Below are 17,080 nucleotides of genomic sequence, written 5' to 3' on the forward strand. Positions count from 1 at the left end.
CTGGAAGACAGTAATGAATAGTCTTGAAATTAAAAGCACAAGAATGAAGAAAACCTGTTGTATTGACTGTGAGTGACTGCATCATAAAGAAACAGTCTTGTGCTGTACGAGAAGCAGTCAAATACGAGCCTATGAAAAACTGGAAGCGTAAGGCTTGCAGCTAGCTGTTTGCCTTCGATCAGAGCACTTCATTTTTTGAGGATAAGCAGTTATGTTAGGACAGCAGGCATTTCATTGGGTATATTTTTCCCATTACTTTGAGCTGCTTGCTGCTCATGTTACTTCTCACATTTAGACAACGTCTAATGCAACCAGACATTTATCCTACGAAACTGGAAACAAAAACAGTACTAAGAATTGCTGAGAAGGCAAGCGTAAGGTATAAAGGCCTACTTGTAGCCCAGACCTCACCAGCAAAACACTGGGACCATCAACATGTGTTCAAATTTCAGAAAGTGTTGCTGGATTGCCATCACTCCCTCCCAAACAAGTGCTTCCAAGTACACCTCCACTCTGACTCCACGCAGCCCTACATCCCTGCTGCTGCTGCTGCTCTGACTGCACGTAAGGAACACGCGGAGAGTACTTCTCTCTGTTTCTGGAAATTAAATTTGGATTAAATCCCCATTGACTACATCAACAAAAGGTTAATTTCAAGTGCAGACAAAATAAGTCCATTTCAGCATCACCACGTTCTCTGTCAAGACAAATTCTTATTTCAGACTACAAATAGTTATGTTAGGACTGAGCCTCAGGCAGGGCGAACAGGCACAGTCCAGGATAACTTGAAGCTAAATGGCCCCACTTCACTGGAACAAGTTTATGGCTACTGAGGATCTGGCCTATACAGCAACCCAGGCTACCCTGTTGTATATCCGTGGTACTACTGCCATCGTTATTTATAAATAAATATAATAATTAAGATTCAGTTTGTGTTTCCTTCAGCAGCCCCTGGTTTTCACCTTTCCACCATTTGGCAGCTTGAAATAGAGCTTGTGTAATTTGACAAACGTCATTTGATTTTTGGGGCAAATTCTTACATACTATGCAAATTCCCATGTGGCAACAAATTAGTATACTTTAAAGATTCAGATTAGCTTTATATTTAGTCATGTATTATTTTAAATTTATTATTTAAAATCAAACACTGCCAATAAAGTCTAAAAAAGTCAAAATCAGACTATCATTACCTCAACAGCCTTCTCCCCTAACTGCAAACAATAAATCACTTCATGTAAGTAGTTTTAAGCCATAAAACTGCAAAAAAAGGCATTTTGTACTGAAAATTGATTTCTGTTGAGAACTATACCTCCATGCAACTTAATTTGCAGCTGACATGGACTGCTAACAGGGCTTGCAGTATGAAAAATAGATGACGGTAACTAATTTAGCCCCATATTAGTAGTGTTGCATCTTCAATATAAATAGAGCTTTTGCTGTTTTTTCATAAATGCACAGGACCTAAAATAGAAAGCTATTTGTGCAAAACTGAAGTGCAAGTTAAAGTGCTGTTACAATACATCTCAGGAGTTCAACTACAGTATACTTTGATTTTTCTTTTTCATTTGTTTTAACGTTTATTACAGCAGGGTATGATCAGGCATTAGGAACGCAAGATTTAGTGTTTTACAAGAATCAGAGCAGACCTGAAGAAAGAGCACTTGTACTGTGATAATGCCAAATAATATCCTTGCCCAATTCTAAGATACACTAAAGATAAATGCTCTGCATTCATGCACTACATTAGTGATGAAAAGGAGCCCCAGAGAATGTCTTACTACTGCAGTGTGAATTATCAAGTTGCCAAGAAAGACTGCTGCAAACTATTTTTATGATGCTTGTTACTGGTAACTGATAACATTTATGTTGTCACATAGGAAACATAGATCATTAATAATTCTATAGAATAACAGTTGTCCTAAAAAATTCAGCCTGCTTGCGTGCCAAAATACAATAAAAATGAAAGTGAGATTGAGCTCTAGCCAATTTCTGAACTTCAGAACAAATCCAAGATGTGGATGAATCCAAGATCCAGACAGGCCTGACTTTATTTCACCTTCTTATCTCTGGGTGTTTTGGCTTAGTGGTCAGTTGTTTGCTTGGTCCCTGTCTTTAGTGAAATGGTTGCTATAATATTACCAGAAATGAGGACTTATTTGATGCTTTCCTATTCTACATCAGCAGGGAAAGAATGCAAGGAATACAGCAATACTTGGATACTCTGCATCAATTACATTAGCGCACTTACAAAATTGGAGTTAATTACCTACCCCTCATCATTTTTCTGGATTAAAATTACGCTGCTCAGTATTTTGTAAACAAAAATACTATGTGGATTATTCCCAAAGACCAGTGAAGATAGTGCAGGAACTGAAGTTTTATCTTTTATTTTCTCAGAGCAAGAACAACATCTGAAAACTTAGCCCCAGTGGAAATGAGGGAATTTTATTATCAGCCTTGATGGGGACATGATTTCCCCAAAGTGTATTGTTTATAATAAACAATGTACATAATGAACTTCTCGATGCTGAAACCATAATGAGGGAATCCTGCTTTTCTCCCTGAACTGCCATTTGGATGTAAAAGTATTTTAAGCCAAATGCATAAAAAGGATGCAGAGACTACAGACTTCCCTCATCATTCTGATGGCCTTTCGTATGATTTGGGAGCCTTACATACATGTTAGATTATATTTATGTACTCTGTAAAGTTTATAAAATCATCACTGCATATAACTAAAGCTATATTCTTTCCCAACTTTTTTTTTTTTTTAACTAGGTCATCATGTTGATTTAAACACTGAAATTGTGTCTGTGAACATTTAATGAAAATAATAACAAGCTAGGAACATAAGAGGAGACAATTTATCGTCTCATTCCCATTTCATTGGACTTTTTTATTCCCAGTTACAAAGACAGTTTCTGAAGTTGCTATAAGATAATTTCCTCTCCTCTTCCCTTCCTCCTAACCCTTTTAGGCTGTGAAGATTAAAAAAAACAATAAAAGGATCTGGTCATAAAACCTGCAGGTTAAAAGATTCACAGTTAAACGCCTCTAATCCCCATTCAGCCTGCAGAGCGTACATCGAATAGTCTCTTTCTTGCATTGACAACTTTCTCAAGTAGGTCACTATTTTATTTTTTTAAACCTGAGCCCATCAACAGCCCCAGAAGACACATTAGATGACTCTACGTGGCAGAGTGCGGTACCACATGAAAATACCAAAGCAAGTGCGTAAATTCAGCACCGGTAGCCGAGTGGCCTGACCCACATTTTTATGCTCTGCATCTGGATGGAGCTGCACAGCATTCTCACTACAACTATTCTGCCGTCTGCCTCCAAGCCAACACATTTTTTAATTTTTTTTTTTTTGCCTTGTGTTATAAAAAAAGCAATCTCATACCACAGCAGATGAAACAGAGAAGGAGTCCAGACTTCAGGCTTGATCTCCCGTGCTTTGTAGCATGGACTCATTAATTAGTCTGGGGCACATCGTATGCAGTCAAATGGGTTTTGTTTGTTCATTTCACACTGCCCCACAAATGTAATGAGATGACTTAAAGTCAATGTAAAGAATTTACTCCCTGTTCAGATGTGTGCATGGAGGAGTTACAGCAAATGAGAATCAAGTTTTATATGTACAATGTCATTCAAAGTCCTAAATGAAAATGATTAAACACAAAATGAAGGCTCTGATGTGACTGCAATGATGATGAAGCACTACATGAAGATGAGCCTAGCTAAAGCAGCAAGCTTTTACCACCCCGTATCTTGGTGTTTTCATTAGCCATAAGTAAGAATTATGAGAAATCAGTATGATCAACGGGAACCAACACTACAGTGAAGAAGAAGTACTGAAATCCACAATTATCATTGTACTCCTTCATTACGAGTTATTTTTATATACATGGAGTGCCTAAATTTCTCTCATAAACCTTAAACTGTGAAAAAAATCAGTATCACGTCAAAGATTTCCTGTAAACCAAATCTACAGCTATATTTTTCTGGGAGATCCATTAACACTTCTTCTTAAGAAGAGCACTAAACAGCATTTGTTGAATCACAGCTCAAGTGGCATTCTCCGTCTGGTCTGCATTTGCAACTGCTGACAGAATAGGTGCCATGATTGAACTGAGTTGGATATTATTGACGAAACGCCAGCTTACAATTTCTGCAGCAAAAATAAAACTACGAATGACTTGGAGAAAAAGGATAAAGTACAACGATAAGGTCCATCCAGGACAGAACATCACCTGAATATCAGAATATCACTACCACTGAGTGATCAATGTTTTTGCATACTAAGATGATTCTCACACATTTCAAAGATGTGGGCATTGGTGGTTAAATCATAGGAATATAAACTGGGAGATTTCCTGTTCCTCAGTGTAGTGTGAACCTTTTAAAAAGCCACATAATCTTTCTGGGATGTAGTCAGTCTCCGAAGTGGTGCTCAGAATATTTCCGTATCTCTCAGAGATCTCAGGAGGATATTTTGTTTACCCCATCGATGTGCCTGGACATCATTGTCACTGAGACCAATCAAAATACACGTTTATAATTCTACTTTACTGGCACCAATAGACACACCTCAAAGCAGAAAGTTTCACAACTGTATGAAATTTTGGCTGCAATTCCACAGCCATTTCAGCAGTTCAAAGCCTGGGCTGACACAGGTCCACCACTAGATTGCTGGTCCTGACATTCCCATGTATCAGCACTTCTGGGATAGCACAGCAAGATGATTTAGGAAACCGAGCACGAACCTAAGAGGAAAAAAAAAAAGTTTACTTTTCAGCTGGATCATCTCCATCCATGACCATAACACTTGGAAGTGTCTTGGCTTCGACTGCCATAAACCAACATGAGCAGGGAAAGACTCATCCTCTGTGTGCACCCGTCATCTGGAACAGCCTTTTAATACCAAGTTACATGCACCGACTCGCTTCACTACATGCTTGCTGTTTTTGCCTATATGATAAAACAATGATTTATTTCTTCTCATTCTTTAAAGAAAGCTTCTTTTTTCTTTTTCCTTTTAAACAATGCATGTCTATATTTTTTCACTGCTTTCCATAGCATTGTTGTGCACTTGATTAACTTTTCTTCAGCTTTATACGGACCCATTTACTTCAAGAAACTTGAGTCTTGGCCCTACACGAACAGCAGGTGGAATGATTTTGAGGTATTATTACAGATGACATTAACACATGGTGTGATGCCATCTGAGCAACTCATTGATTTTCCATTCTGAACACTATAAAAGAGCAACCTGCAAAACTTTAGCTCTGCATTACCAGTTACAGCATGCAGGAATTTTTGTTTCACTCCTGAAGAAAGGGGACATAAAGTGCTGTATAAGAAGCCTTCACAGTAGGCATTGAGCTGAGCATGGCTCCAGAAGGCAGAATGAGAAACACACTGTTCGAATACAGAAGACGTAAAATTGCTACATCTATGGGAAGCCTCGGGTGCCAAACCCATCCGAGCTGATAAATCTTGGTGACCACGAAGCGTTATCACCCTGGTTCCAACACAGGGCAGATGTTGGCCATCACTGACTTAATGGGAAGCACAACAGAGGACCCATTTCTGTCACAGGTGCACCAAGTGACTCACTGCCAATAATTCTTCCTTTTATAATTACCTTAATAATAATCAAAACCACAGCTGCTGCTTTTGCTTTTTTAGAAAAAGTGACTGAATTCCTTCCTGCAAGACCTTTCTCCTGTTGGCACCATCTGTCCTAGCAAATTTTTACACGTGAGTTGGATGTGTGGAAGCCTAACTGATGTACTTACTAATGGAAGTTAGCAAAGGAGCTTCGTGCCTTTTGCAGGATGCTGAACCCGCCTCCGGAGTCCACTGCATAGGGTACGTTATTTAATATGAGTCTTCACAGCTGATGGAAAGGGTATGTTGATTTCAGTTAAAATTAGCCAACCTTACAAAACCGACCAAGCTTCTTTTCACCATATTTATTTCCATCTGCCAAAACTGCATTTTTCCTTTTCTCCAATCATTTCATGTGAACCACACGCTGCCCACAAAAAGATTGGTTCACTATGTCAAAAAAAAAAAAATGAAAGTTTAATTAGCTTTTGCTATGAGTGCTGTACAGTAAGTGTACCATACCAAACAATGGATTTCATCCACAGAGTTTTCAACTTTCAAAGTCACAAGGAAAACGCAACGGAGAATACAGTGGCACAAATGAATGTCACTAGTCACTACTAGACAGGTTGCTCTAGAACATAGTCTACTCTTCTGGGTGAGGTTGCATTTTTCCCACCTATGCTACACTGGTTCCTCCATTTTTAACTCTGTTGCTCATTGTCTAATGTATAGTTACTAATGCAAGTGCTTTTTTTTTTTTAAGCATTCAGTGACTCACCTGCTTGCCACTACTGATTAGTGTAAACAACAACAAAAAAATCTCTTACTTTCATCAGAGCTTCCTCTGAAAGATCTGCTTCTTTAAAACTTCTCCCTCCCCACCTCCCTCCACCAGCTGGAATGTGTTTCCATCAGAAATAAGGCCTATTTGATATTTTTCAAAAAGTCATGGAAACAATTTGATTTTGTCTATATTAGCTTGGAGAAATATTTCAAAAATATTACTGCTTTGTTTCCACTTCATTATCTTCACTCTTAAATATTTCACATATATTACCACTGAAATGCCAAAGTCAAGCTGTTTTGCCCACACTGAAACAAAGCAAATATAACTGAGAGAAGATGCCTTTTCACTTTTATTTGGACCACTGTAAAAGAAAATATCTGAGAACCTTTGAATAACATTGTAACGCAACAGCTTATGTTGCCATAACACACACCAGGAATTTAGGAACTACTACACGGCATCAGACCCAGAATCAAATAGTCTCACAGTGTAAACCTTCCAACCTGAAGTTTAGATTCTTACAGGATTGTAAAAATTATCATAAACTAAGCAAGCACCTTTCTATGCTTGCCATATGACCAGAAAGTTACTGATTGCTCCAAGCGTTCAAAATCTAATCTTAAAGGCAAGACACAGATGAAGGGGCCACAAAGAAACCATAAGACGATACTAACTGAAAATTCATGAAAGTGGCTTTAAACACATCTGCTATGGACTTTTTTTTTCCTGTAGGTATCATAGCAAGTCTTTAATCAATGCTACATCTGGATATTTACTGCTACCTAAAGCAATGTTTCCTTCATCACTGCAGAAATGGCAGTTTTTTTGGATTACTCAAATGCCATAGTCTTAGAACCAGAGGTAGCTGCAGAAAAAAACATTAGTCGTGGAAAACTAGAAAAAAAATATTTTGAAGCATTTGGAAAAAATGTGAACAATCTCAAAGATGAGAAAAATGCATGGAACTACCAGTGGTAGTTTGCTGAAAGCATAGTAAGACACACATGCATTAGATGAACGGAAAATCTTATGCTTGCTGAATTCTAAGACGTGAAATTTTTAAGAAGAGCTAACTGTGCACAAATAAAGTTTGGATGTTTCCAGTCACATCAAATATTTCTCTATCAGGAATATACCAGAGGAAACACATTCAGATAGCACATCTCTACAGCTCCCTTAACATCCAAATCAGGCCACTGCTTTTGTTTCGGCTGTCAAGCCATCCAATAGATCTTTATATTCACAGAAAACGACTGTTCTGTGTGCCAACAGCAACATTGTCATGTCTAAGCAGGGAATATTAGTGTTGAATCAAGCGTCCTGAGGACTTTTTTCCACAAAGAATACCACTTCAGATTTGCATGATTCATGCTAGTGTCCTGTGTAATATTTAAGAAAACAAAATGTTTACTCTGTAGGAGAAATCTGCAATTATTTTTTGGTTTTCTATTAACAGCAAAATTTAACAGATTTTGCTTAAATCAAAAACATTACATTGCAGAAATACAGATTTAAGAGAAACAATTTATCCATTTGACTGCAGAGCTCCGTAAGACTTTTCAGTAACAGAAATGTAAGACCTTCCATGGACATTTTATGAAATATCAATACCTTGGAGACAGAATAATATGAAAAGTCTTAAGGTTCTGTAAACTTTTTTTTTCATGAAGTTAATGGAAACATGACGGTTAAAACACAAGATGTATCAAAAGCTTAATAATATTAGCCCACTTCCTCCTTTCCACTACCCCTTTTTCTCTCTCCTTCTCTCCAAATGTTTTAAATTCCGTTTGTATCTCTGTAAGGTGCATTTTCCATTAATGGAATTTGATGAGTTAGTTTGCCATGCACTTATTTGTATGCAGATCTCATGAACTTCCAAAAGTGGACCACATGTTTCTGCTGATTTTGGCACAGTTTGTTCTAGTAGAGATGTCTTCAATCCACTCCATTCGGCAGGTTACACTCTTAGTTCCGTTAGTTCGATTGCAATTCTTCCCCATGTTTTACCTAAATTTCACTTTTTAATATCACATCAAGAAAGAAAAATGAAATCTTATTTCCCATGGGAGAATTTCCACTTCTCTGATAGCCATTTAGTAATTTGTAATCAAATCTGTGTACATTTCTGTTTACCTTGAAGAACATTTTTTGAAGATAGAAATCTTACCTATTCAAAATATTCATCAAATCTGTAATGTCTGTTCATGTTCTTTTTGCATTGCTGAAGTTTTGCTGACCCTGAATAAAGTATACCATCGGTTCAGTCACAGAAAGTTCTCAATTTATGTATGTCTTAATACTCTTAAATGCAGAAAATGCCCAGGAAAGGTATTCCAGTGAATACTGTTATCCCTGAAAAGACTTTCAGAGTTACAGCGATTAACCTTGTACAAATGAGACTGGCAAGAGATCTTTGTTACAGCAGCCTGTCCTCTAGACTGTGAAAAAGCAAATGATGCTGATTTGTTAGTGGCAACAAATCCTTGAAAGAATTTTCATTAAAGATTCAAGTTGGCTTTATGAACCTTGATTCATGCTTTGATTGCTATAGCAATTTTATATACAATTTTGGCATGAGTAACAAACCTGGAATTTCGATTGAAATTACACTCATAAAATGCAAGTATTTACTTTTCTTTCCCTGTACCTGCTGCCTCATAAACTGGACTAGCTTGACCTGAAGCGTATTTAATATTTAAAGGTTATAATTCATAGAGAGGCTCATGTAATAGAAGGTCTTGTCCCAGCAAATTTCCAACCTGACAAACCCCATCTACAGAAGTTCAGACTTGCTGCACTTTAAAACAACGTTGCCTTCATTAACAAAGGAACCCAGAATAAGAAAAGGTCATCTCTATACCTCTCTCTTGAGAGGCTGTTTTCACAGTTCCTTTTTCCAGACTTGCCTGACACTTACTTCCATCTTCTTCTGATTCACTTCCCAGGAAATTAGCAACTTATTTTCCTTTCTCAAAATGAAACCACCTTCCAGGTAGTCCGTCATCTCTAAAGTTTTCAAACAGCTATAATGTCCTATTAATTCAGAGTTCAGGGAAACCGGTAGCTAATATTTCAATTATATCTCAGTGCATGTTTTTAATTCCACTCTTGGAAGTGAGACACCAGTGTTGGTTAGTGGATAGAACTTTGAACTGAGGCTTCTATTCACACTTCTGCTATTTCTGATCTTAAATCTCTGGCAAGGAGCTCAAGTGACAGTTCTTCTCCAGGCTGTAAAGTTAGTTATTGGGTGGCCCAAGAGAAGGTGACTTTCTCTCCTTTTCCCACTGTTTTATTTATTTACCGTATGTTTGTTATATAAAAAAAGTTATTAAATTCCTTTGAAAAGTTTTTTGAGATCTAAGAACGAAAACCCAGAGACATTGCTGTTGCTAAATAGGCTGTTCTTCTGATCCCATCAGACAACTCTCCTACCTGTTTCAGGAAGAGAGTCTAGGAAAAATAAACCTGGGCATTTGCATGATTGGTATTCACCTTGGAGAGACATCGGTGTGAATGTTTATAAAAATGAATTAACTCTGTGAGACAATGCTATCAGTTTCAGAGAGAGGCCCTCGAAGTATTAAAATAAGAGACGATTTGCCCAGCCTGTGCTGCTGAGTGCGCTGCTGAGACGTGTCTGCTGCATTCCGTCAGTTCTCTGAACTAACTGCACGGCCCTGGGAGTGCCTGCCGTCAGAGGGAATAGACAACAGGCAAACACAACCAGTTTTCCTGCTGCCCATGCTCAAGTGAACAGTATGCTCTTTGAAGGGTGATAAGCAGAGGCAGCCACCAGCCCAACTGGTACAGAAAATCTGGCATAGTTTCCTCTTCCCTCTATGGACGCAAACTGCCAGCTCTAGATATTTGACCTGAATAATAATGCTTAGTGTAATAATTCAAAGTCATTGGGAATAGAGAAGAGACACAGACGCTGTAATATAGCACAATAACGCAGGAAAACAGGCACAAGTTCCAAAACTTGATGTAGCTACTGACTCTACAGTCAGAGTGGAAAGACTCCTCCGTTAACAAGACCCAAGGTAACTATGAAACGGCACAGAAACACGCAGATCTCTCACCACCTTACCTGGCTGTAGCATCAAACTAAGTCCCCCCTTAAAAGTTTCTTCACATAAACAAAGTCAGCTTAAGTATCAGTACAAGTATATCTATATAATTAATACAGAGTACTGGGTTCAGTTGCTCGATCTGTCACACTGGATGCCTTCTGCATGCTGCTATTTCACCTTTTACTTTTAGTCTGTGCTGCACACATATCATGCATTTACTTCTTTATTTTTATTGGATGATTTGCAACCTTAATGCTGGTTGTTTTATATTTTTTTAAACATATATGTAAATACAAGTGCAGAGTGGAATACATTGTACCTTTCTTGTCATTCTTACTTTGAAACTGCTTTCACTATCTTAGTTCCTGTAAAAAATGTGAAATTTTCTCCCAAATCTTCAAATGCAAATCATGGAATTTGTTTTTATATCTAATCTTCCTTTCCTCTTTTGTAAAATGACCTGTAACCATAAGCACTAAAAAACAAAAAATAACCAACTGAAAGAGGAAGACCTAAATTGCATTCCTGAGGCTCAGTCACGACAGCTCAACGTAGGTTTACTTGTCACATACTGCATTAGATTTGCAATGAATTTCACTGATTTAAAACAAACAAACAAACAAACAAAAAACAGTGCTCCAGTGCTCATTATCTTGCAAAATAACAAACTTGCTGCTGATGCTTTATCCTGCAGACACTTTCAAGTTATTCAGCCAAGGCTTTATCCAAGGTCTGCTGCAAGCCCCATAGATTAACTGAGGTCTGCATTTTGCTCTTGGGAGACAGCAACACCACTGATAATACTAGGCTTGAGCCCACGCCCAGGGCTTTTATGCAAGTTTTAATTTTAACCCATGACGAACTTCCACAGCAAGCAGTGTCTGGACAAGGTATGCTTAGTTTACACTAACTTTCTCAGCTGCATAACAGTCTGGATACTGTTCTTGTTCTGGGAGCTGTCATGGGCCCCTTGGCCAGAGAAGCATCACTCTGCACCGCTAGTCTGGAAGCTGGGAAGCAGCACCCACCACAAGTCCTGTCATCTTTGCCAACAGATACTGCCTGAAACTATTAATATAAACAAGCACATTCATTAGAAATAGTTTGTGCCTTTTTATCTTCTGTATCAACTGCTTTGTAAACTGTCTTCGCAACACTGTCTCTCCAAAGCAGTTCTGGTCAGAGAGTGTTTGAGGAGGACTTGCGCAGACCCAATTCCTCTGAAGTTGGCTAACTTAGCTGTTTTTATATTTCTGATTAATCATCAGAGTTAACTTGCACTTTTTACTTATGGTCACCTAACAATATCATAAATTATACTTTGTAGAAGAAGCTGTGGAAACTTACTGCCTAAGCTATACCAGTCAAGCTGCACAAAGCACTGGAGGATGTGCCTACGTTAACCTGGCAAACAAATTATGCAGATGACCCATGAGATCTGCCTACATGTTTTTGTGAAATGGAAAACACCGTCCTAAGTGCATAAAATTAAGCAAAAAGCCATTTTCAACAAGCAAGACTTTAGTCAATTATTCTAATGAGTACCTGACATACTGATGCTAATTAAATGGTGAATGATTATACACCTTTTAGGTGTCAAGATAGTGACTTACTGTTGATTTTAATGAACAAAGCTGGAGTCACACATCTACTGTTTATGTCATGCTAAATTAGCTGCTTGTTAATTGGATTAAGCTACTTCAAATTTACAAAATGTTTGACCAATACTGTTATGCAATGCCAAATTGAGGTGACATTTTCCTACTGTCCAAGAATTAGGAGAGGAAGATAAGTCAGTTTCTTGTCCAAGAAGAGTTCTTGGGACTGTGTGTTGTTTAAGAATAAATCAGGGAACCTCACCTAACCTCTAATTAGCAATCAATCAGTACAGTTGCACAGAGAATGAACCAGACAGAACAGCCCCAGATGTTGCCTTTTTTCTTAGAGCACCCCTTCTATTCATTATTTGTGTTTGGGCAACTCACACACAAATTACATCCCGAAAAGTATTTCCACGTAAATTCATCACAGTCTTAAAGAGAACAGCAACAAGCTACATTCAACATTTCATTCTAAGAGTGCGGACAACACCTTGAAGAACTCATTTCTTAAATATTATACTACTGTTTATATTAGGGTAGTGCCTAAAACCTTGTAGAAGAAGACAGAAGTTTCATGCATAGTAACCATACAAACATTAAACAGGAAGCAGCGTATAACTCTAAAGAGTAAAAAGTAAGGCAACAGGTAAATAGCATACCTGTAATAATGGCATGACAGCAGCAAATTAGTTACAGAAGTGAAATACATGCTCTCTCTTCCCAGTTAGTACACCCTATGTTTGCCAAAAGCAAAAGACAAAGAGATATGATCGTTTTCTTATTTTCACAAACAAACAAATAGTTACTGCATAGTAAGTTAATGCAACTCCATTGCATATTAAACACACAGAAAGAAATATGTTTATTACAGTTATAAGTAAGGAAAGGTTTAGGGTTACAGTAAGGGTTGTTTGAAAAGAGAGAAAGCTCAAGCTCCTTGTGTGTGTCTTTTACGCAACCCCACACACAACAGGACTCTGCACCTTCTCTTGTCCCAAAGAACCCAAAACGTAACCCTAACCAGAACACTGACCCGAAACCTAAGTAGGACCCTATAAAACTCGTACGGCGTCACTTTCTCCCATCAAAAAGTGCTCCCAACGGAAGCCTTTGGGTACACGCCCTTGGGGAGCCTTTACGCAACCCCCCACACAACAGGACTCTGAGCCTCTCTCTTTCCAAACAACCCAAAACATATCCCTAACTGTAACACTAAGCCTAACCCTAATTAGGACCCTAAAAACACGTACGGCACCTGTGGCGTAACGACCTCACAGACAGCAGGGTTCTATTAGGATCAGTAACTGCTATTACTTTATTTGTTATCGCTTTAAGTTGTTAAGCAACTTGGCCTTCGGGCCCTATCTATGTTATTCCTCCCAGATCGAAGGGAAACAGTTCCTTTTTTTTTCAGGGCCTCTAGGGCCTGGATCAAAAGGAGAGCTCAGTTCACCGGGGGGTGCAACAGCAAAGGCCTGTGATGGCAGTAGGGCAGGGGGCAGCAATGGCGTAGCTGGCGGGTCGGTGGACAAGCCCACAGCTCCCCCGCTATCTGGCAAACCACACGTTTCTGACTGTCGTCCCACATGGCTCTTTAAGGCCTCAGAGACTGATCGCCAGGTGCCAAGTAATCCCGCCACAACCTTGTTGTTTTTAGTAGCAGAGTCCCAAAGCTTGACCTCAGTTTGGTCCCGTGTTTCAGGATCATAAACTGTCTGATTCGTAATAATAGGAATAAACCAGAAGGTTACCAGGCCATTCTTTGGTTCTAAGGACATATGATTCCCCATAGCACGCAACTGCTTACCTTCGGGCAGTGAGGGGCAGTTGTGTGCGCGGGTCTGCTTCTCTCAGCTTCAGCTTCCTTCCAGCTCGGGTGTGCTTCCCTTCAGCGACTTTCAGTACGAGCTTCTCTGAGCGGTTTGCTGAGTTCAGCCAAACCTATCTTCATGAGGCGATCGGTGTCCCTGTTCCTGTCCTGGTCCCTGTTCTGCTAGCCTGTCCTTGTTCATTCCTTTTTTGTTTTTGTCCCTGTTCTGTTAACCTGACCCTGTTCCTGTTCTTCATGTCCCTGTTCGGACGCTGTTTGAGGTGTAATGTTCTTCAGGTCCCTGTTCGGGCACCATTTGTGGTGTAATGACCACACGGACACCAGGGTTCTTTCAGGATCAGGAACTGCTACTACTTTATTGATGACATAACTTCAACTCTCTCACATTGAGGGCATAACTTCAGCTCTCCTTTTACTGAGGACTGGCACCCTTCTTATGCCATTCGCTCTACAGCAGTACTTTTCCACTAACTATTCACTGGTTAACAACTTTGCCTGGCAAGAGCAAACACCCAGCAACTTGCATGTCTTAACGGCTGGAGAAAAGCAGTCTGAGACAGCAAGACATCTCCTGAATCACCCTTCTTGTTTCTTTTAAACTCTTTACATTCCTCCTGGCCTCAACGTTAAGACTCCGATGTTATCGCCAACCATGGGGCTTGTGGACCCCCATGGCCACACTCCCACAACAGACAAGGAAAGAGGCTGTGTGTGGATCACAGGATAAACAAAACTACTCGAGTGATCAGAGAACAGAGCAGATACGGTGCTGGGGGGGAGCTGGGCTTGTGCAGCTCAGCAGAACGAACACTGAGAAACCAAACAACTGGTTTTTGTAGGCTCCACAGGCACAGGACACCTAAGGGAAAAAAAAAAAAAAAAAAAAAACATTGAACCTGAAGGACAGCACTGGCACCACAACATAAACCAGCCCAGAATCAACAAAGGCTGGAAATTGGAAAAAGCCATCAGAGCAGCAAGCAAAGGTGTGTGGCTGGGATCACAAGGATTGGCCTCACAGTCTCACAAGGTCCTTTCTAGGCTGGCCTTCCTGTTTTAACCTGTTACCTCAAGGTTTTCTGTCACTTTCTTTTAGTTAAACATAGACCATTATCACCCTTTAACACAGTTGCCTCGCGCCACTGTTGCCAGTCCGAGGATGGAGCCAGACTCCTCTCAGTGGGGTCTGCTGGAAAGGCAATGGGCGCAAAGTGAAGCATAGAAAATCCATATTTAAGCAAAAAAGTAAAATATACCAAAAGAAAAGCTTACTTCTGTGTGTAAGAGAGCTGTCAAGCAGTGGAACAGGTTGCCCACAGAGGCTGTGGCATCTCCATCCTTGGAAATGCTGAAAACCCAGCGGAACACAGCCGTACACAAGCTTTGAGCAGCGGGGGGTTGGACTAGGGATGAACCTGAACCATTTTGTGTTTTTTGCAGCAGAACCACCTTGTTTCCCTTCCAGGTGTGAGCCACTCCTCACCTGGCTGCATCTCAGCAACACCTCAGTCTTCTATTTGCAGGAAATGAAAACCCAAACCATCCCATCCCCACATCCCTGCTGTCTGCTTCCCTTTAAGAACCGGAGCAACTGGCCCCAAAGTACAGATACTGCATTAATGCCAGTGTCTGCAATTGCAAACGTAGATCTCTGCAGCCCTCTAGTGCTCTTTAAATATAAACAGAAAAGAGCTTGCAACAGCCATGAAGAAAAAGGGAAGGATGGCTCAGGCTGTCCTTTAATTTCTCACCCTGGAGCTGCCACAGGCAGGTGCAAGACCTGGCAGGGGGCTCAGCCCCAGAGGCTGGAGTTTATCAGCGTGCAGGTCAGAGGTTTGGGCTGGGGGCTCTCAAAGCCCCCTGTCCCCAGCAGACAGGGAATTTAGCAGCTGCCAGCCTGGGCTGCATTTCTTTCCCTGCCTCTGCCGCCGGCTAACCTGAGCGAAGCGTTTTTCCGTGCCTCCTTTCACCGCTGCCATCATCCTAATTGTGCTGACATCCCTCGTCCCGCAGTGCAGCTGAGAGGCGATACTGATCTCCTGGTGACTTCGGCAGTTTAGCTGGAGCATTCTCCCCAGGAGTCCACTGCATTTACGTTATTTATTTTCCAGGAGAAGACAATGCAACTATTTAAACATTGTTCTTCCGTGCAACGCTAATTTAAAATAGAGGCTTTTATTTGCTAACAGGACAGAGTACCAGCTGGTATTTACCTAAACAGCTTTAATGTTTAGACAGGCTCCTGCTCCACAGCCCGCATTCCCTCCTGAGAAGCAGCACCAGTGCACAGAAAGAGTGCTGGCCAAGGAAAGGGTAGGTTGGTTTTGCAGCCCCAACATCTGGTTTGGAAATGATTTAATAGCTTCATCCCATGCTCTAGGTGGGCAGGGGGAGATATTGAGCACCAGGTCCCTCCCCATTGATATCCCTCCTTGCCTTCTCCCAGCTCCTTAGACCCTTTTCCATGCTTCAGCCTCTCTTTCTGAGAGCACACACTGCTGTTCCCCGTGTCCTAAAAAACTGAGGATCAAAACCATTATTTGGGAGGCCCCTTAAGCGAGCAGCTTAGGAAAATGATCCAATTTACTGGTCTCCTATCTAACAGCCTTTGCCTATTTGTATTTGGATGATGCTGTGTTACCTCCATGATAAAAATACACATGGAGCTGAGTTGGGAAACTTTCTGCATCTGTTCCACTCCTGTCAGAAATACTCCTCCAATGTTCCTTACAGAAAAAAAAAAAAAGAGAGAGAGAGAAACACAACCCTTCTGCCAAATAACAGATACAGAAAATTAGAAGTTAATTAAATGAAATACAGTTGCTTTCCAGGCTCTGATAAAATCCTAAAAAGCTTTTTTTACAGCTGGATTTCTCCCACAAATCTCCACTTCAACAAAAGAAGTAGTCTGCATGTAAAATACTTTGAATGATTAATTCTCTGGAGCTCCAGAGACAGATGCACTGATACCCAGCTCCATTGAAACAGGTCAGCTGTGCCTTCTAGGTGTAGGATTAAGCTCTTCCACGTCTCCATGCTGAGGTCTGGGTCCTCCCACACAGTGCAGGCAGCATGAGCTCTTTGTGATTTTTTCACTTTTTCCAATCAAACAGAATAGGATTTCTTTTAAAACGAACCGCATGTTATTTGGCTTCATGCTTTTGCC

At 40.2% G+C, this 17,080-nt stretch overlaps 1 long non-coding RNA gene across 2 annotated transcripts in view; it reads right to left on the reverse strand.

The window, feature by feature from the left end:
• Positions 1–4,289: 4,289 nt before the first annotated feature.
• Positions 4,290–17,080, reverse strand: part of LOC310886807 — a 30,699-nt gene continuing 17,908 nt past the window's right edge. The window contains exons 1-5 of one of the 2 annotated variants that reach the window (XR_014575485.1): positions 15,187–15,341; positions 13,891–14,773; positions 12,743–12,817; positions 5,802–6,063; positions 4,290–4,766 (exon numbers count right to left, since the gene is read on the reverse strand). This is a non-coding gene — a long non-coding RNA (uncharacterized lncRNA). Of the gene's footprint in view, positions 4,767–5,801; positions 6,064–12,742; positions 12,818–13,890; positions 14,774–15,186; positions 15,342–17,080 lie in introns of those variants that run through there. The other variant, XR_014575484.1, reaches the window with a different exon arrangement.

Source organism: Anser anser (assembly GCF_964211835.1).
Source record: "Anser anser genome assembly, chromosome: 26".
Taxonomy (NCBI): Eukaryota; Metazoa; Chordata; class Aves; order Anseriformes; family Anatidae; genus Anser; species Anser anser.